The sequence below is a fragment of the Cynocephalus volans genome, chromosome 1 (assembly GCF_027409185.1).
Source record: "Cynocephalus volans isolate mCynVol1 chromosome 1, mCynVol1.pri, whole genome shotgun sequence".
NCBI classification, from domain to species: Eukaryota; Metazoa; Chordata; class Mammalia; order Dermoptera; family Cynocephalidae; genus Cynocephalus; species Cynocephalus volans.
This window is the reverse complement of record NC_084460.1, coordinates 261,581,497-261,602,366: the sequence shown is the minus strand read 5'-3', so window position 1 is coordinate 261,602,366 and position 20,870 is coordinate 261,581,497. Positions and strand designations below refer to the sequence as shown.

The 20,870-nt window shown below is 35.8% G+C and overlaps 1 protein-coding gene and 1 non-coding gene across 8 annotated transcripts in view; one reads left to right on the top strand and one right to left on the bottom strand.

Annotated features, from left to right (window-relative positions):
* Window positions 1-20,870, bottom strand: part of SLC39A10 (solute carrier family 39 member 10) — a 118,784-nt gene that overhangs the window by 55,408 nt on the left and 42,506 nt on the right. For 4 of the 7 annotated variants that reach the window (XR_010021568.1, XM_063077560.1, XM_063077561.1 and 1 more), the window contains exon 1: window positions 18,565-18,678. The exons of the other annotated variants lie outside the window; for them this stretch is intronic. The gene's annotated coding sequence lies outside the window, so the exon portion shown is untranslated. Of the gene's footprint in view, window positions 1-18,564; window positions 18,679-20,870 lie in introns of those variants that run through there. 7 annotated transcript variants of the gene reach the window in all.
* LOC134365290 (U6 spliceosomal RNA) lies at window positions 6,190-6,294 on the top strand. The gene has a single exon (XR_010022000.1). It is a non-coding gene; the product is annotated as a U6 spliceosomal RNA (small nuclear RNA).

The following is a 20,870-nucleotide window of genomic DNA, read 5'->3' as shown; positions in this document are numbered from 1 at the left end:
AGTATTTACCCTACCAGTTATTAAAGACAGTGTGGTCTATTTGGTGAAAGAACAAACAGACAAAAGGAATAGAGTCTAAAAACAGGAAAGGATGGTCTTTTCCTTGGTCCTTGGTCAATTAGTTTTCTATATAGAAAAAATAAATAAGTAGAACTTGATCCTTACTTCAGACCATGTATAAAAATTAATTCCAGATGCACTGTGAATCTAATTTGAAAGAATAAATGTCAAAACAATAAAATGTCCAGAACTGTGCAGTCCAAAATAGAAGCCACTAGCCACATATGGGTATTTAAATTTAAATTAACTAAAATTATATTTAAAATTCAGCTGTTCAGTTATCCTAACCACATTTTAAATACTCAATAGCCACATGCAGCTAATGACTACCATCTTGGACAGTGCAGATACAGAACACGTCTATCATTAAAGAAAGTTCTATTGGACAGCCTCCTTCTAGAATCTAGAAATATAATGTGAGCCAATTATGTAATTTTGAAGTTTTCTAGAATAAACATATGAAACTAATTTCATCCTATATTCTATTTAACTAATTATATTCAAAATATTATCATTTTAACATGTAACAAATATAAATATTATTAATGAGATATTTTATATTCCTTTTAATACTATGTCTTGGAAATCTGGCATGTATTTTACACTTCCAGCACATCGTAATCCAGACTAACCATATTTCAAGTGCTTAATAGCTACATGTGGCTACTGGCTACTGTACTAGAAAGTGAAGATCTAGAAGATTTATTTGGCAGACTAATTTTAAGATCTTCAAGACAGAATCCAAAAAGCATTATAAAGGAAAGACTGATAACATATAGTACACTAAAATTAAAAATTTCTGTTCTTCAACATACAACGTAAAGAAACTAAAAAGGTAAGAATGAATTGGGAGAAGTCTACCACAACTTACAGTAGAGAATATATATATATATATAGAACTCCTACAAACCAATATGAAAATTATGAGACAACTTAATGGAAAAATGGGTGGGATACTTAAACAAGAACTTTGTAAGAGTAGCCAAATTACTAAGAAGCGTATGAAAAAATGCTCTATTCAATAGTCACTAAGGAAATTTAAATTAAAATCACAATTATATACTACTATATACTCACCAAAATGACTAAAATATAAGACTGCTGACATCAAAAGTAGGCAAGAATGTGAGTTAACAGGAATTTGCATATACTGCTAGTGGGATTGTAAATCACTATCTTTGGGAAAACTGTTAGGTAGGATCTGCCAGCAGTTGAACATAAGCATCTCCACTCACATAGCAACTCTACTCCTGGGTATAATGCACATGCATGGACAGCAAATGTTAACATGAATATTCACATAATCATTATTCATTACACCTATAAACTGAGAAAAAGCCTATGTGTTCATTAATAAAATAAATAAGTGAAAGAGTAATCTTACAATGAAATACCACACAGGAATAAAGAAAATTACAGTTTCATACATTAACATAGATGAATTTCACAAATATTAGATTGAGCAAAAGCTGACAAACACCAAAGAAAACTATACTATATAATTCTATTTCTGTAAAGTTAAAAATGAGCAAAACTAAATTAAGATAATGATTACTTTCAAAAGAAAGGTAGGGGGTAATAATTGGAAGACCAGAGTGAAGGAGATTCCAAAGTGTAGTAATGTTCTCTTTCCTTACCTGAGTTACTTTATGTTTATGTTTACTTTGTGATAATTCATGGAACTTATGCTCTGTGTACATTCTGAATACATATTTTATTTCAATAAAAAGTATTTTAAAAATAAAATTTTCTCCAATGAAAACTAATTATAAATATAATTATAAACAAATTATATGGTTTCTATAAGTAGAACAAGACATATAAAACCATTAAAAGAAAAAATTTATAAGATGTTATTGACAGATGTAAGGAAAATCTGTAAAAACTGGACTGACACCATCTTCATGGATGGATGGGATACACTGCATAAAATATATAAAGTCTTCCCAAATGTATATATCAACTTAATTCGATGCCAATCAAAATCGTGGTAGCTATTTGTTTTCTGCAAGATGTCACAAACACATTCAAAAATTCATATGGAAGAGCAAAAACCTAATAACAACCAAGATGTTTCACAAAATTAGCAAGGTAATAAATAAATGAGGGTACTTATAAAACTTTGTGGAAAAATAGAATTAAAAGATAATATAAGTCTTTCCATGGACTTTCTGAAGTACCCTCGTACTTCTTATAAAGTTACACTAACTAAAATAACATAGAACTGGCATGAGGATCACTTAGGAATCAGAAATGCAAATTATTACACCTTACCCAGACCTACTAAATCAGAAACTCTGGATGTACAACACAGCAATGTTTTATCCAGCTTTCCAAGTGAGGTCTGATGCAAGCTAGCTGAGGTCTGAGAATCGTGATCTATATGAATAAATTACCAAACACATTTATTTAAAATACTTTAATCAACTGAATGTTACAATTATCTGAATAAATTATGTTAAATTATCATATATGATACACATAGGTTAAGAATTTTAAAAATATATATTTAATTCCAAAGCTACATTAAGTTTGGGATTTATTTTTTAATCCCCAGACTTCAATTTCTTAACCACTCTCATAGGTGAAGTCATCATTTAAAATACGTATCAACTTTTACTTGTACCCTAATGCAGATGAAAGGGCATGGGTGATTAAGACCAATCACTATTAAGCAAAAAGAGGATATGTATTCCTTAAGCTTCTAAATGTTAAGATTCCCTGCAGTTATCTTGGGTTTCCACCAGAAGACACTAGTGAAATGTAATATTCTGAGTGAGTGGTGCTCCATTCATCTGATACGTAAATGCTATGAAGTTTCTTTAGAGCACATTATCGCAACTGTCAAATGAACAGGCACTAGTGGTGGTAATGAAACATTCATATATATTGATCAGACATCAATGAATGACTCCATAAAATAGTAACTGGATGGTATATATAAGCTTTAAATTGTCATTTGTCTCTATTTTGTAAATATTTAGTATTCAATTTGTTTACTGCAAAGATTCGAAACATCTTTGGTCCCCTAATCACTTACATTCAACAGAACATCATAGGAATGCAAGGACTTGCATAATTTAAGGGTAATCTTAAGCCTGTACTGCTTTTTTTTTTAAGTAAATTATTCATAAACTTTGCAACTTTAGTTTAGATCTATGACAGCAGATGTGTGTTTAAGAATCATTTGGCTTGATGATTTCCATTCCTCTGGGTATATTCCCAACAGTGGAATAGCTGGGTCGTATGGTATACCTGTTCCCCAATGTTTATCGCAGCACTCTTTACAATAGCCAAGAGTTGGAACCAGCCCAAATGTCCATCATCAGATGAGTGGATACGGAAAATGTGATACATCTACACAATGGAATACTACTCAGCTATAAAAACGAATGAAATACTGCCATTTGCAACAACATGGATGGACCTCGAGAGAATTATATTAAGTGAAACAAGTCAGGCACAGAAAGAGAAATACCACATGTTCTCACTTATTGGTGGGAGCTAAAAATTAATATATAAACTCACACACACACACACACACACACACACACACACAAAACGGGGGGGGGAAGAAGATATAACAACCACAATTACTTGAAGTTGATACGACAAGCAAACAGAAAGGACATTGTTGGGGGGGAGGGGGGGAGGGAGAAGGGAGGGAGGTTTTGGTGATGGGGAACAATAATCAGCCACAATGTATATCGAGAAAATAAAATTAAAAAAAAAAAAATCATTTGGATGAAGTATGCATTTGTTAGCATAGGCTAAGCAGCTATTTCAAAGAGACCTCTCCCAAAAAGCAGTGGCTTAAGAAATGAGCAAGATTTTTTCTTTCTCCCTAAAACAATCCAAGATGCTTCAGGTCTGAGAGCAGCTTATTCTAGCTAGTCCTTCATAGACACAACAGCCTTACATGGGTGCTATTCTAGCCTGTGGGGAAAGAGAAAAAATGGAAGTCCAGGTTCAGAAATTTATTCGTCAGTGGAAAGGGAAGCAGAAGTTGCAAGCATTACTTCTCCTTTCTCCTCACATTCCACTGGCAAGAGCTTGGTCACATGGCCTCAATCAGACAGAAGGCTGGGAAATATGGTCTCACCTACAACTTCAAAATGTGAAGAATACGGTCTCACCTACAACTTCAAAATGTGGTTGTGTATTGCTTCTGTACCATCATAAAGTTGAAAAAGCTTAAGTTGAACCATTAAGTCAGGGACTAATCTGTGTGCTTGAAGAGATTGTATATACCTATACAATCCAGGTGGAGGGGTTTAGTAATTTCTCTTTGGGTTTTTACCTCTTCGACCTTCAAAATAACAATCTGGAACACTGAAAAGGCTAATTTTAAACTTGGCTAAGCAACTTTTAATATTTTTTCCTATGATTATTAGCATATTGGGTGTGTGAGGGAAGAAAGAAAATTGAGATACAGGCGTTAACTTTTGGTCCTTTCATTTGGTCTTCAATTTACTTTAAAAAATATCAAGAGTAAAAGGTTTTTTTGTTTGTTTTTGTTTTTTTAATAAAATGAGCTTTCCCAAGCATTCTATGAGAGTTAAGAATGCTTTCCAATCCACAGCACAAAGATCATTTTTGGGGTGGAAACAGGAATGGAGGAAATGTTACCCAAGTCCACATACCACACTCCTAAATATTGGTCTTTGCAGGACTCTTGTGTTGTGGAGTTTTCCAAGTTTTGTGCATTGAGAATGTTAGTTTTATAATTGAGAATATTTTTGCAGTTCAGCAAATATATATCGAGTTACCTACACAAGAGTTCTACTAGGTGCTGTAGACATCAATGTATGATCCCACCACACAAGAAATGGAAGAAAGGATTCTGGTAAATGACTACCAGTTGCCACCACAAATTTATTTTCATCTTTTGCTGTCAATCTCCTGTATATCATCACAGTTAAAAGTTTAACTATTCTATCAGTGTATACTTTCTACATTAAGAGTGTGGTTAAGGACTGGCCAGTTCACTTGGTTAGAGCACAGTGCTGATAACACCATATGGGGCAGCCACCAATAAAATATATATATATAGGGCCGAGCCCATGGCGCACTCGGGAGAGTGCGGCGCTGGGAGCGCGGCGACGCTCCTGCCGCGGGTTCGGATCCTATATAGGAATGGCCGGTGCACTCACTGGCTGAGTGCCAGTCACGAAAAAGAAAAAAAGAAAAAAAAAAAAAATATATATATATAAAGAGTGGGGTTAATTTACAATTAGGCGATTTAATTATTGTGCTAAGTATTACACTATTTATGATGCAAATATTTTGCTTTAGATGCAAAGAAAAAATAAAGCTCATTAATGTTCTCCTGTGTTTAACAATGTTAGAACTAAATATTTAGTTAGTGGATATACTGTGGCATGGGGAGTGATGGAGGAATCATGAGGGGAATTCGGGTTGCTGTTCTATTTCTTCACCTTAGTACTTACTGGTTACATTGGTGCGCTTCACTTCATGAAAATTGGTTGAGTTTTACACAATATTTGTGTACTTTTCTATAGATGTGTTACACAAGGGGTCTTCAAAACATTCATGGAAAGATTTGTATTAACTTTTAATTCCACTTCCCACAAACTTTCTCAAGTACCCTTGAATCTCAATCAAAACTTAATCTTTAATTCCTATATGAAGAATATACATTTCAACTTTCAATTAGTAAAATCAGTAACATACAGCTTCCAGAAACGCATCCATACTTAATAATCTCCAAAGATCAATTTTCTTTTTTAACTTTTATTGTGAAAGAATTTAAGATTCACAAGAAGCTGTAAAAATAGTTCAGAATTTCCATGTACTCTTACCCAGCTTTCCGCAATGATAACATCTTATATAACGATAGTACATTTTCAAAACCAGTAGACCTGACACTGATATAATACTATTAACTAAATTACAGGCCTTATTAGAATTTCATCAGTTTTTACATGTACTCTTAAAAATACTATAATAGAAAATCCACTTTTTAACCAGAAAGGAGAAAGGTATCATTGGTAATGAAAAGATCTTGCTTAACAAAATACACGGTTATACTTAAGAGAGAGGTTAATTAGATCACCCCCCTTTTTTTTCACTGGCCCAAAAAGATCCTTAAATGAAAGAAATTAGGGCATTCACTTCAATGGCACACATATTAAAATTGAAATGACACAGAATAAATTAGCATGGCCCCTGTGCAAGGATGACAGGCAAATTTGTGAAGCGTTCCATATTTTTAAGACTTCTCATCACAAAAAAAAGTATGTAAGATAATGCATATGTTAACTAGCTCAATTTAGCCATTTCACAATGTACACATATTTTAAAACACCATGTTGTACATGATAAACACAATTTTGTCAGTTAAAAAAAAAGAAATCATGGTTGACATTCTTGATAGCAAGTTCTTGTATGAAGACTTACAGAAAATTTTAATTACAGTCTTTATATTGTAGTTTTTACTGTATAAAATGCCAACTTACAAATTTTAAAATTTTCTAAATAAATAAAATTAAACTCCTTATAGCAGGAACAAATTTGAGAATATACACTAATTGCTAACATTACAAATCCTCCTGCAGGTTTTTTTGTCTCAAGAAAGATGTCTTTTATTTCATACAGATAAACGTAATAGAAATGCAGGGATTTTAAGATGAAAATATCCTTAAGTATATATAGCTAAATACTCTTATGTACAAAGAATCTGAAACCCAGAGAAGATATACAACATAATTAAGGTGATATTTCAAGTTTGTGGCATTCCTGTGACTTGAAAGTCAGGAGCTCTTTTCACTATACCAGTGTATTTGTATAGCATCTTAAAACCAGAACACTGTGAAATCATTAATAAAGTAATTCATCTAAAACATACTACAAAGGGGCTGACCAATTAGCTCAGTTGGAGTGCAGCCTTGTAACACCAAGGTCAAGGGTTCAGTTTCTGTACCAGCCAGCTGCCAAAAAGTTAAAAAAATACACACACACACACACACACACTATAAAGATTTTTTTTTAAAGAGAAAAGAAATTATCTTCTAATAATACATAGTCAATATAAAAGTCACTGTGAATACCATTAGATTACTTAACAAAATGGTTGCTTGACACAGTAAAAAAAATAACTGGTAAATATTAAAATAATCCTATTTCTGACACTATGTTCCTGTTCCTGGAGAGGCCAATCAACCTTGCAATAAACTCATTTCATTAAAAACAACAAAAAACAACTTTTACCCTTGGGGATATTTTTTAAAAGAAAATGAAGACCAAATGAAAGAACCAGAAGTTAACACACCTGTATCTCAATTTTCTTTCTCTCTCACACACATAATATGCTAATAATACTAGGAAAAAATATTAAAAGTTGCTTAACAAGGTTTAAAACTAGCCTTCTCAATGTTCCAGATCGGTATTTTGAAGTCGAGGAGGTAGAAACCCAAAGAGAAATCACTAAACCCCTCCCTGGATTGTAGAAATATACCACGCTTCAAGTAAACTTAATGTGAAAATCCATTCAATAAATGTACAGATGGTCCCTGACTTACAATTGTTCAACTTAAGATTTTTTGACTTTATCATGGTAAGAAAGCAACATGCATTCAGTAGAAACTGGACTTCAAATTTTGAATTTTGATCTCTTCTGGGCTAGTGATATGTAGTATAATAAATACTCTCTTGTGATGTTGGGCAGCAGCAGTGAGCTGCAGCTCCCACTCAAGCCACTTGATCATGAGGGTAACTACTGATACTCTACAGTGTATTATGTCACTAGCATTTTTTGCATATTGTATTTTGTTTTTTGTATCCCATCATGTTTATGAATGCCCATCTATATGTTCTGCTCTGGTGAGAAGAAGAGGAAGGCAATTACTCTTGAGATGAAACTCAAGATAACTGCCTAGCCTGAAGGCAGCAAGCCAGTAATGGCCATCTCATGTGTGTTAGGACTTTGAAATCCATCATCTCGACCATCTATCCTTTAAATGCATTTTTGACTTTTGACATTTTCAACTTACCATGGGTTTATAAGTATATAACCCCATCGTAAGTTGAGGAGCATCTGTACAGTTTCCTAATTTTATAAGACTTCATTTTTTAAAGGTGTCATTATAGGATAACAGTAGAAATCATTTTTATCTTCAATCACAGAAATACAACTGCTATTTATCACTGAATGACTTCATCAAACTTTATCTACCCCACAGGAATATAGGTAGTCAGGTATCAATTTAGTTTCCTTCTGTGATTCAATAACAGTATACACAGAATAAGTAAGCGAGGAGAAGCAGTAAGACTGTATGCACAATGAAGAAACATTAGTCTAGGAATGAAGGATCTGTCAGAGACCTGACTCTGCCACTTATTAGCTTATTAGCCACTTATTAGCTATGAGTTCTTGGGCAAGTTACTTAACCTTTTTAAGTCTTATTACCACTTATAAAGTGGGGATATTAATCTCTGTTCTGTTTTACAGTAACTATGAGAACCAAATAAAATATACATTTTTTTAAGTGGGAAAAGGTTTAAATCTTTATTTTTCTATTTAAATGCATGTTATTAATAGTAATATAACTTGCATTCCATCCCAATTTCTGATATATCCACCAAGCATAGTATTTTGAATATACAAGAACCAGGAATCAGAAACCTGTCTCTAGTTCATCCCAGCACCACCATTTCCTCTGCACAACGGAGGAAATAGCACCTACACTTTATTCACCAAATGAACTAACGTATATGAATCTGCTTTCTAAAGCAATTAAGTATACTACCCTAAAGTATTACCAATGTTAAACGTAGTATTATGTATCTCCCACTTAAATTACAGAAAGTATACAGGGGGAAAACTCCCTGTGTTGTGACTCCATTGACAAAAAACTATCAAAATATTTCAAGAACACATGCAGCATTCGCACATTCAAGACCAGCTCTAGATTATAGGAGGCACCCAATTCAGTAGTATTTGAGTAGAAGTTGGACTCACCGCAACATACCAGTTTCATTGACATTATAAAATTCTTCAAGGGATAAAAGTATTGCAGTAATGATTCTCAGCAGGAACCACAAAATCCTCTTAAAGTTTCATGATTAAATTTTTCTTTGTCCCCCCACTTTGCTAGCTATCTAATCTACTAAAGCCATATTCACAGTTTGGAATGCCAATGTAACTCTTCAAAAAAATAAAAAAGCACAGTTCAGACAATCTCTAATCTTTCCACTGAGATTCATTCACATAAAAACAGTAGATGCACACTAATGAAGCTTGGGTATAATTCAGTGATACTCCTGTTTTGCTAACTTAAAAAAAAAAAAAGGAGAATACATCTGTGCTTTAAGGTACCAAATAAATTGACAAAACATCTATTTTTGTTGTTTTCTAAACATTCGTGTATAAAGCTACATTTTCTCACTAAATGTCAAAATAACTACCTGCATTTCTGCTTTTCAACTTTCATTACAGGGGACCTGGAACCATATTGTAGAAAGCTACCTGTAAAATTGCTCTATGTCTGTTTTGCTACTTGTGAATACAAAGAACATGAGACTAGTAAATGCACTGGGTGGGATACTTTCATCAGTCACTAAATATTGGGAAGCTACTTAAATGTTTATGGTATTAATTACTCTTTCAGTAAATAGGCTTCAACCTCTTCCATTCCAGATGTAGATAAACCTATACACACGTATCATGAAGAGGATTTAAAAAAGTCAAGAGTGCTAACCTTAGGACCTGAACTAGACACATGTGACTTCTCCCTTCAACCTGCAAAGCTGTGTTCTCTTTCCACTCATCATCACTGGTAGATGCCATGCCTTCACTCTAAGAATAGCTATTGACACTAATTCACATCTTTATCCCTCCACCCATCTTCACTCTTCCCTTTGTATTTTCCTTTTTCAACATCTTGACAGTGTTAAATATCCCTGATTTTGCAACAGCTTGCCATTCATAAGAACTGCCAGTTAAAATGACGCTTCCTAGAGCACAGCCAAGGTCATGGGTTTGGAGCCCCCAATTGGCAAGCTGCCAAAAATAAATAAATAGATAAAAATAAAATAAAATAAAATGATCCTTCCTTTCCATGGGGGGTGGAGGAGGGAATAATCACAGAATCTCTAAGGCAATCTTTTCTTACTTTTTTTTTTTGCAGCACCTATTTTGAACTAACACTGACATTTTTTGATGCTGCTGAAAATAGAGGCTACTTCTTACCCACCAGGGAAGCTGTCTGATTAATTTTAGCTGTCCTTATAATTATTTTAAGCCATCAAGGTCCTCGTAATTGTTAAACAAAGTGAGATGATTCAGTTCAGCCATTTAGCAGGCTCTTACAAAAGTGCAATTCAAATGTCAAAGCTACTTAATTTTTACTAGCAAACTATCAATTTGACCTGAACTATGAATCCAAAAACAGCTTTATTATCAAGTTTAACAATGTCCAATATATTAAAAAACTATATAAATTTTTTAACATAGAGTCTTGACCATATTCTCTTTCCTTACATAGCTTCATTAAGAAACACAGGGCTGAAGTAGATTTTGATAGATAGCTCCTTAGAAAGGAAAAAGAAAAAAAAAATTAAGATTATTAATGCCAGAGAAAATAAAGTTGTGCAGAAAAGGAAAAGTAATAGTATTCCTTTGTAAATAATCGTTGTAAATAACAACTGTAAATAACATTTGTAGCATAAAAATAGAATGCTATAAACACTTTTCTAATCCAAAATTACAGTATAATTGTACTGAGAAACTGGAGAATGGGAAATGGGAAGGTGTGCAGAGAAGTGGGAAGAGCACTAAATTACCCTTCACTAAATAGATAATGGCTAAAATTGAAAATCAAAAAGAAGTAATGAGCATGTTATTTGGAGACATGGTTTACGAATAACAAAATAATCAATTAAAGGAAATAAAAAGGTTCCTTGTCTCTCTAGGCAGAAAAATATGAAAGAAAATGGGACTGATTTTTTTACTTTTCCCTAAAAAAAACTTCACCTATTTGATTCTTTAAACTATATTCATGTATAATTTTGGAAAAAAACTAAAAAGTCAGCAATTATAAATCTAAAAAAATTTTAGTTGAACCAACAAAATTACATTGTCACATGTGGAAGAAAATGAATAACTTATAGCTTCAAGATTTTCATGAGCATTTGTTTGCAGAGTTTTAATCATAATACGCAAATGTTTTAATTCCAATGTGTTATTATTTTTGGTTACTTGCTTGGAATTCCAAGATGTGGGGAAAGACTAAAAAATTTAATACTTTTCACGTCGTCTCCAAATTGGTTACCAGAGAAATTAAGATGCTTGGTTATACTGCCACCAGCAGTATGATCATAGCACTGATTAATACTCAGTATTATTAATTTTGAAATAAGTAAAAGATCTTGCTTTATTTTTAATTTATATTTTTAAAATTATTCCTGATGTCTCAATATTTTAATGAACATATATGAGCTTTCATATAAAATGATTCAGTCACATTTTTGCAAAAACACCTTCAGTTCTGTCAAGTGCCTTTTATTTTGCTTACGATGTTTTCATTTTCATGTACAGATGTATTCATTGCGTAATGAAACCTATTAAGTTTTTTTACAATTTTGTCTATGATTTCTATATTTTAAAATATTTTTCACTCTACATTTAGTATGTATTTTCTTCTTAAAAAAGCTATAATTTTTTTTTTTAAAGATGACTGGTAAGGGGATCTTAACCCTTGACTTAGTGTTGTCAGCACCACGCTCACCCAGTGAGCTAACCAGCCATCCCTATATGGGATCTGAACCCAGGGCCTTGGTGTTACCAGCACCACACTCTCCCGAGTGAGCCACGGGCCGGCCCCAAAAAGCTATAATTAAAAAGTAACACAATTCATAAAGGACTAAGTCCCCTAACATCCATTTTTTAGGAAAAAGAAAAACATCCATTGAACTAAAATCCAACACACTTAGCAGTTAATTAAGAAACTTTATGATTTAGCCTCAATAATACTTTAAAGTACTTGAGTTTAGGAAAAAATTTTCAAAGGAAAAGTTAACATTTCTTTTATAAATTATATATTATATAAAATTATCTTTACAGTGATTAACCTGATTTCCTTCTTCAGTTTTTAAAAATTGGTATGATTATTTTGTTGAAAATAAATTCTGTATTTACACTGGATACATACATTGAATCATTCACTTTATGTGAAAAAACTAGAATATCCTAATTTAAAATCAAAACCATAAAAAGAAAAAAGTATATTCCAAATATTAAAAAGTTATGAGGTCAGGTGATATTCTATACTAAAAAAGGTCCATGGGAATAAAAAACATGACCTGTTACATAATGTATATATCATTATATATAATACATGATATGTAATATAAATTTTATGTTATAATTAAATATAATGTAATAAGTAATCATATATTGTTCCATTTATATTGATAAAGCATATAAATCGATCTTTCCATTACCCCTTCATCAAGAGACTATGTTCCTCTGTAACACAGTGCAAAGTATACTACTTCACATACAAACAGAATAATGTAATGATTCATCTTCAGTAGACATGTACTGAGAGGAAATATACCAAAACATTTGTTCCCAGGCCTGTAAACGTGCAAGTATGAACTTTATGATCAGAGTCAGAGGAGAGAAGAAAATGGAGGAGGAAAGGGGACAGAGGCAGGGAGGAGGCTAAAAATAAATATGACATTTTCTCCTCTGAAGGAGTTACTAGGAAGACACAATCAGCATATCAATTAGAGAAGGTAAACTGTGAGAGGGCTGGCTGGTTGGCTGAACTGGGAGTGAGGTGCTAATAACACCAAGATCAAGGGTTGGGATCCCCCACGTACAGGCCAGCTCCCCAAAAAAAGATAGTAGAAAGAGTGTGACAGAGTTAGGTGAAGGCCAAGGGCTTCACATTCCAACTCTAAGCACAATAGAGGTGCTATTCCTCATACAAAGGGAAAATGGAAATGGGGAAGAGGAGAAAAGCTATACCAAATAGGTGAAAAACACTGAGAACTCACATTACCTATGAATTGATCATTTGAATGCTTTTCTACCAAAGTATTTTGCTCAATAGGTTCTAACAGTATATAATTATTTTATATAAAAACAATGTGTTGAATAATGATGGAACCCTAAGAACTGGATCCAGAGGTTGGCAGACTTGAAAGGGCCAGATAGTGAACATTTTAGGGTTTGTGGGACTATGGTCTGTATCACAACTACTCAATTCTGTCATCACAGCACAGACACAGCTTTAAATGATAACACAAATGAATGAGGAAGCTATGTTCAAATAACTGAATGAGGAAGCTATGTTCCAATAACAATTTACAAAAGCTGGTAGATTTGGCCCATGGGCTATAGTTTGCTAACGCCTGACTTATCTACACACTGAAAAAAAAATCAATCAGCAGACAACTGTAAGGGAAACTGTGACTTTAAAACTCAAAAATTCACAGACTATATAATGGTGAATTCAGAAAAAAAGTTTAGAAGCATGAGGGCACATCTGAAATGTTCTGTTATAGATATCAAAGTAATAGCACAGAAGGATATCTTTGTGACCTTGTTACAACACTGAAAGCGATTTTTTTCTCCTTCCTAATATGTATTGAATGAAAATAAATCTAAAACCTAAAGTGATCACTGACAAATCTTGGATAATTACTAGAGGATTAAAATTAGCCTCTTTCACAGTTCTTATAGCAGCACTCTGATACTATGAAAGTACCTATGAAATCTTATTATATTAGTAAGATGATACATCTTATAACATTCTAATTTGCTTTCTAATCCCTAAAAACCTTTTCTGAAAGAGGAGAGGTGGTCCCCCAAAGTAGAGTACATATTAAATGTAAAATTATGCCTGTTAGATATGTTACAAGTATTATCTGATACCTCCCTCTCTTTTCAGCAGTAAAATATCTAAAAAATAATCAGTAATTATAAAAGTAGATGATTATAAAATCACCTACCACTAACTTTTAGACTGTGAAAATAAACACTTGAAAAAAATTTTAGATTTTATCCTTATACTCGTGCAAACCTGTAACCACCACCAGCATCCTGTTCTAATATTTTTTAACATGAAAAATCTAACATTAAAAATCTATTAAATATCCAATCCTTATATCCGGCAATCCAAAAACCCCTTATGTTCTAATAAAAGAATAGAAAACATTGTATTTGATACTATTATTTATGTGATATGACAATAAATTGTTGTGTTCTGTTTTAACATATGTGAGCATGATGTGTGGTTTCCTAAGCAGTTTGGTAATAACTGCAATAACGCCATTGTTATTTAAAACTTTCAATTTCAGTTGTAAATTGCTCCATAACTACTGAACACATTTTTGAATACTCTGGTAAATTTTTGTTTGAGAATATATTTGGTTATTTTAGAAAATAAAATAACCTTTTTTATTAGGTTATTGTGTGGCCTACCCACAAAACATATGACTAGAGAACAATAAAAAAGGAGAAAAATAGTTTAGAATGTTGACAACTGGTATAATCTGAGACCTTAGAGTTTATGTAAATGACTACAGGAAATCTTGCATTTATGAAAAGGTCCCTGAGATTTCCTATTTTTAAAAAATCATTCTATAAAAGTCATAACTCAAAATAAACTTAAATTTTAAAAAAAAGCTCACCATGTATATTTAACATTTTCAAACTTTATTATAAGTACAGCTGAAGCAATACAAAGTTATATGGCACTGAAGTAAGCCAGAAAGCAGACTTTAATATCAACTCTTTTCAAGACTAGGAGAAACCCAGATTAAATCAATAAAATTGCTGTTATGCAAACACAAAGCTAACTTCAAAGATACACCTTTAACATATCGCCCTCTTCCCATTTTGAAAAAAATTCCACATACACTTTTGCAGGATAAATTGGTGACATTATACTGTTTGATCTCCACCTAAAATTCACCCCATTTGGAAAACTGGTGGCTAAAAGCAACCAAAATTAACCAATTCAAAAAGCCTATGTCCATCTTATTAGTGACATTGACCAGCTGGAAGAAATCTCAATACAGACCAGACTTATAGTACTAAGGAATTAAACTGTAAAAAAAGAAATCAAATTGTAATTTAAACGGTACAGTGTCTTGTTCTAGAGAAGGATGAACTTGAAACTGAGCTCAAAAAAACTTCAAGGGGGAATCAAACACTAGAGGGCAGCATCAAACTGTTGAGACTTAAAACTGGGACGTCTTGACGTGTAAACTTTAAGCTACCATATATTTTTAATGAGAATTACACATACTGAAAGAAGGCTTAAGATTATAACACTTCTGTTATAAAAGAAAAAACTAGCTTTCTGTTTTGACTGCCTACATTTCTCTTCCATTTCCTACTGCTTACTTTCTTTTTCATCTTTGACTTGTGCCTATCAGTTTAAAATGCAGTAGTGACAATGTCCCTTTGATATAATACAAACTCATGTCACCTCCATTATTGAGGTAGAAACTATACAGATAAGGGCTGGCATTTTTATCTAAAGTATTTCCTTAGGTTAATGCTAAATTGGCATTTTGAGTGAAATTAGCATCTTAAACTTGATTAAAGAGCTTGACAAGCTTTGCATATCCACTGAATAATATGTAATGAGCACTATGTGACAAAAAGCTGTGGAGTACATCAAGGAATTTAGTTTAGCAGGGAAAACAAGATGTACATATCTAATTATAAATTAGAAAATGCAAAAGAGGCAGAAATATTCTATGGGTATGACACATGAGTAACAACAAAAACAGGACAACAGTATCTCCCTCAAAGGCCAAGCAGAGAACATCAAACCTCATTCTGAGGGTAATCAAGTATTAGGGGAAAAGAGAAACAGCAAGCAGTCCTTCAACCACTAAAGAACTGAAACGTTTGTATGAGGGTACTTCAAAACGTTCACGAAAAAATAAAATTAAAAGATAATATGAATCTTTCTATGAACTTTTTGAAAACCTCTCAAATGTAAAAAAGAGGAAAGGTAAAATCAATCAAGTGCCTGTAACCCTTTGGTTCATTATCTTATTTAATGGTCACAGTAAACCCATGAGTTAGGGTTTTTAGTACAAGTTAACAGATAAAAGATTAAGATAAAGCAACTTGTTCAAAGTAACCAAACTAATTATAGTAGATCAAGGTTTTGAACCTTTAATCTCACTCCAAAGCCCTAAATTCTTTCCAATACTAGCCAATGGTGAACGTAGAGGAAAGGTGGCAGGAACAGAATAATATTCATAAGGTAAATTCTCTGTAGTTGAAAACAAATGATCTCAGCTGTTAACTAATTTCCCTTTTTATAATGCCTATATACATCCCATCTTCTCCATAAATCACTTAAAAAAAAAAAAAAAGGACACAACCCCTAGAGTAGGGTTGTGTACACTAAACTTGAGAGCTGCTCAAGTACTTAAAATCAGGTGCTCAAAAAAAGGGAAGAATTGTGTTAGCTTTTAAGCTGTTAGTAGAATATAAATTGGTAATAGGAAAAACTAGTACCGGTTATCATGCCGTATTCCCTAACCACTTCATTTCTTTCTTGCACAGGGGTTCTTAGCCAGGGGTCTGTGGATAGAATTCAGAAGGTATGTGGATTTGGATAAAGGGGAAAAAAGGTAAATCTTAATTTTAATTCACCTCTGATACTTACTCCTTCAATTATGAATTCAGGCCAAAATTACAGTAATATGAAAAACCTGATAGAAATCATTTAAATTTTTAAAGATCATTTACGGTCCTCACTAGTTTGAAATTAGTCATTACTAGACCAGCCACTACTCTCAATATTCAGTGCTTTACTAAAGCATGGATTACTCATTATACTTAAAATCTTAACTATTTCAATGTAATTGGTTTCTCTTGTAGTCCTATGTATTTTATACATTTAAAATCATCATTCTGAGGTTCATCGCACAAAAAAGTTAAAAATCCTTGCCAGCACATCATTGTTTTATTTTCTTCATAGCACTCATCACTGATCCCATGTATTTCTCTCCCTACTGGAATACAGTGCATGTAGGATGTGAGTTGTCTGGCATGAGTCCTGAATCTAGAAAAAGTGACTGACTCATAGCAAGATAATCAAATATTTGTAGAATGGGAGCCACAGTACACAAGAGTCTTCAGCTTTTCCAATATATTTCTTGTTTATTCTTAATTATGCAGAATTTAGAGACTCATCCAAAAAGAAAACACGTATTAAATGTAAACCTATTACATGCTAGTTTGCTCCAAGAATGGCTCAGTTCCAAGGTGAAACTAGAGTACTTTACAGCGAAGACATAAATGAAAGTTAAAAAAGATAGTATAACCTACCATTTTTTAAAAACTTGTTTTGTGACACTCTAAAAGAGATACTAGAGTAACGACCCTTAAAACAGGTACTAGAGTGAATGACCCTTCCAACTGAGGGCTGTGGATCCTGCTGTGTTATTTCTTCCCCGTGCCCAGCTTCTTAAAGACAGCCCATGTGGAACAGGCTCCCACGTGAACATTTCTTTACAGAAGCCACAGGAAGACCTTCAACGTCATGTCGCCCGCGCCCTCGCAAGGCCCTCTTCTTAGCTTGGGCGTTCGGGGGATCCCAAGGGAGAGGCAAGGAGTTCAGCAGATTCCTAGACCGGGAGAGGGGGGTCGCGAAGGTTCCATTAAGTGCTCCCCCAGCCGCGCCCCACATCGCTCTCCACCAAAGGGCTTTCGGGAACAAAGCCCGGGCGGCCTCCCCAGCCCCGCCGGAGCCCTCGGCTCCAGGGACCCCAACAGGCTGAAATGTTAACGCCCCCGCGCCCCGCCTCGGCTCTGCTGTTGGTCGGCGAGAAAACAAGCCCCCACGAGGCCTCCCGCGGTAGGAGCACCGGCATCGCCGTCCGTTAGCCTCCCGGCGCCGGGACAGCATCGCCGAGGCTCCATCCCGGGGGCTCCCCGCCCGACCCCATTATACACCAGCGGGGAAGACGGGAGAGGGAGAATCAGAGGCGTTCGTCGCCAAGCCCCTCGAAGACCTGTCTCCAGATCTTCCCACCCTCAGGCCACAGGGTCCCCGCCTCGGCTGGCTACGCCACCCTCGGTCCCAGGCGGCCCGCGCGGAGCCCCTTAACCGCCGCCGCGCCCCCCCAACACTCCCCCGCGGTCACTCCCCCATCCCCGGCGCCGCTCTCCCAGCCTCGAGAGACTGAGCAGGGAGCGGGGTCCCGCACGCGGGGCGGACGCTGCCGGACCGCCCGCCCCACGGCCCGCAGCAGCCCGGAGCGCACACGAGGAGCAGCGGCGCCCCACGCGCTGCCCACCGCGCGCTCTGCCCCGGCTCGCCGCCGCCACCGCCTGCAGCAGCTGCGGAAACCCCAGAGCCCGGGTCCCCAAGGGAACCAGCTGCGACTCCCCGGTTCTGTTCTCCCTTTCTACACCCCGCCGTCCCGGGACTCGCAGTCTCCGCCGCGCATGGGGCCGGTTCTGGGGGAGGGAATGTAAACAAATCGGGGTTTTATAGTTACCTCACACTCGAGTGCCGTGTGCATCTCCTCTCCGCTCGGTACCAAACCCCGGCTGCACCAAATCGTGTATTCACCAAAGCCGGCTGCGCTAACTGCGTCGCGGAGGTCCGCGTGTCAAACATCCGGCTACGCTAGCGGCGTACAAGGCACACTCAGGTCCCTGCGCAGCCGCACCCCGTCCGCCTATGGTGCTACGCTATGGGCGTACAAGCACCACCCAGCCATTCACTTCGTATAACGCCGCTTGCGTAGGGGAACTGCACCACACGCGGATGCCACACAGATAGAGCAATGGGAAATTCGAGTCTACGCAAACTGCGGAGCTCTATGGCTCCGCGCTAGTTTTGTTCCAAGAAAGGACGCCGCGGGGGAGTTGGAGCGCTTTTAACGCATGCGTGGAGCGCCCTTTATCACTTGCCTTTTCTCCCGGCTTTGCTCATCGGTTGAGGAGGCCTTGGGCGGGCAGAGGAGGAATGGAAGCTCTAAGCGTAAAAGCTTTGAAAGGTTGGGAGTGATAAATTAGGATGTTTATCTAGATAACGTTAAATCAATCCCTTCCCCTTTGTTAAAGTAATCTTTTCGGTCTCTTAGGGCAGAAATGAACTTAAATTTAAATAGTGCTAAGTGCTTGGTGTTTTGCATAGCTCTTGCTTCTCCCCCACAAGTTTATTCTAAAGTGCCCTTTTCTGCGGGCCCTCCAGGCCTAAAGGAAAAAATCGAGTCCCCAGAACATGCCACGCATTTAGAGTAATTCTCGAGGCTTTTGGCAACTTTCCAAGGCCTTCTACCACCTCCTCCTTAATTGATTGATTATTCTTAACACCCATTGGCAATAACTCTGGATCCAATTCGTGGATTCCTGCCTACATCGTGCTCATTCTTGCTCCCATTCCTTTGCTCACATCATTCCTCTGCTCTCATACGAATGGTCTCCTCCTCTTTTAAGCAACCCACAACCCACGTTTTCTTAACAGGTGGCTCTGGTCACCTCCTCTTTGCTTCATTACTCTGCTTCCTGGCTTACTTAATCCACATGTTGAGGCTTATGTGTATTCTGCCTGTGTTTCTGTATCCAACCAGAATTTACTTAATAGTTAAAGTGAGTTCTGGGGGTGTCTTATTGGTATCTAGCAGAGTGCATAAAACTTTAATAAACAGTAATACAAGCTTTACTCTATGCCTTGTAGTTACAAAGTGCTTTATGTATATATTAATTTAAACCTCATAACAAAGTGAGGTAGGAATTATTACACAGGAAACTGAGGCACAAGAAGTAATTTGCCTAAGATCACAGACCAGGTAGGGAGGAGAGTGGAATCCAAACCCATTTAGTATGGCTACATAGTTCTGCTATTCTGCATAAATTCATGAAAGAAGGTGGTTTTGTCTTTGTTCTGTTATCTCTACAAATAGAACATCTTTTAGGTGCCTACTGATTGCCTGGACAGTAAGCTTCTCATATCTCCTTTTTCTTGTTTGGGAAAGCCAATCCACAGATCTCACCTGCTGGCTAAGGGAGAATTCCTGAGGTGTGGAGGAAAGAGATTAAGTCCAGTTGTAGTTTCAAATCTGACCATTGCCACTAACTGAGGCCATGGTCCTCAGATTCATGGATAAGTTATGGGGATTGTTTTAAATATATTCTAAGTTCATCCCAGAACTAAAGTCCTTAGAGTTCATGAAATCATTGTAGTACATCCTTTGGATCCAAAGCATAAAAACTATCCAAATTACTCTAATATTAATTTATAATTTTAAGGCTCAGAATTATATTACTGAATACACTATTATTCGTACCCTTAAAAGATAACATATCTTTCAAATAACAATAAAATATAGCACTTGCATTTCTTATATTTTAGCTTTCTAATTTATATTTATGCTTTTTAAGTTATGTATTTGCAAGGCTAAAGTTCGGCTGGTACACACAGGTACAGCTGAACCAGTTGATCAAATACCGAAATACTTGCATGCAGGTTGGTCAACAGCTGCAGCTCTGGGTGAATCCACCCATGCTCCCCACCCCTATCCCAGTTCTTTCTCTCAAGATTCCCCAGACGTCTACATTGGGAAACTAAAGGGTTAATACCTGGCTAAGATGGAGGCCGTCAGACCAAGCTCTTATTAGTGACTCCCATTCTAATTGGTTGGTGCCTATTCTTTACTAATTGTTAAATATCTTAAATATCATCCCTGCATAAAATTATACGGTAAGCTACTTGAAAATAGAGACCATGTCTCCTGCCACTTTTATAAGTTCACCCCTTCATGCTCACCCAACTATATACACACTGATTTGGGCAGGA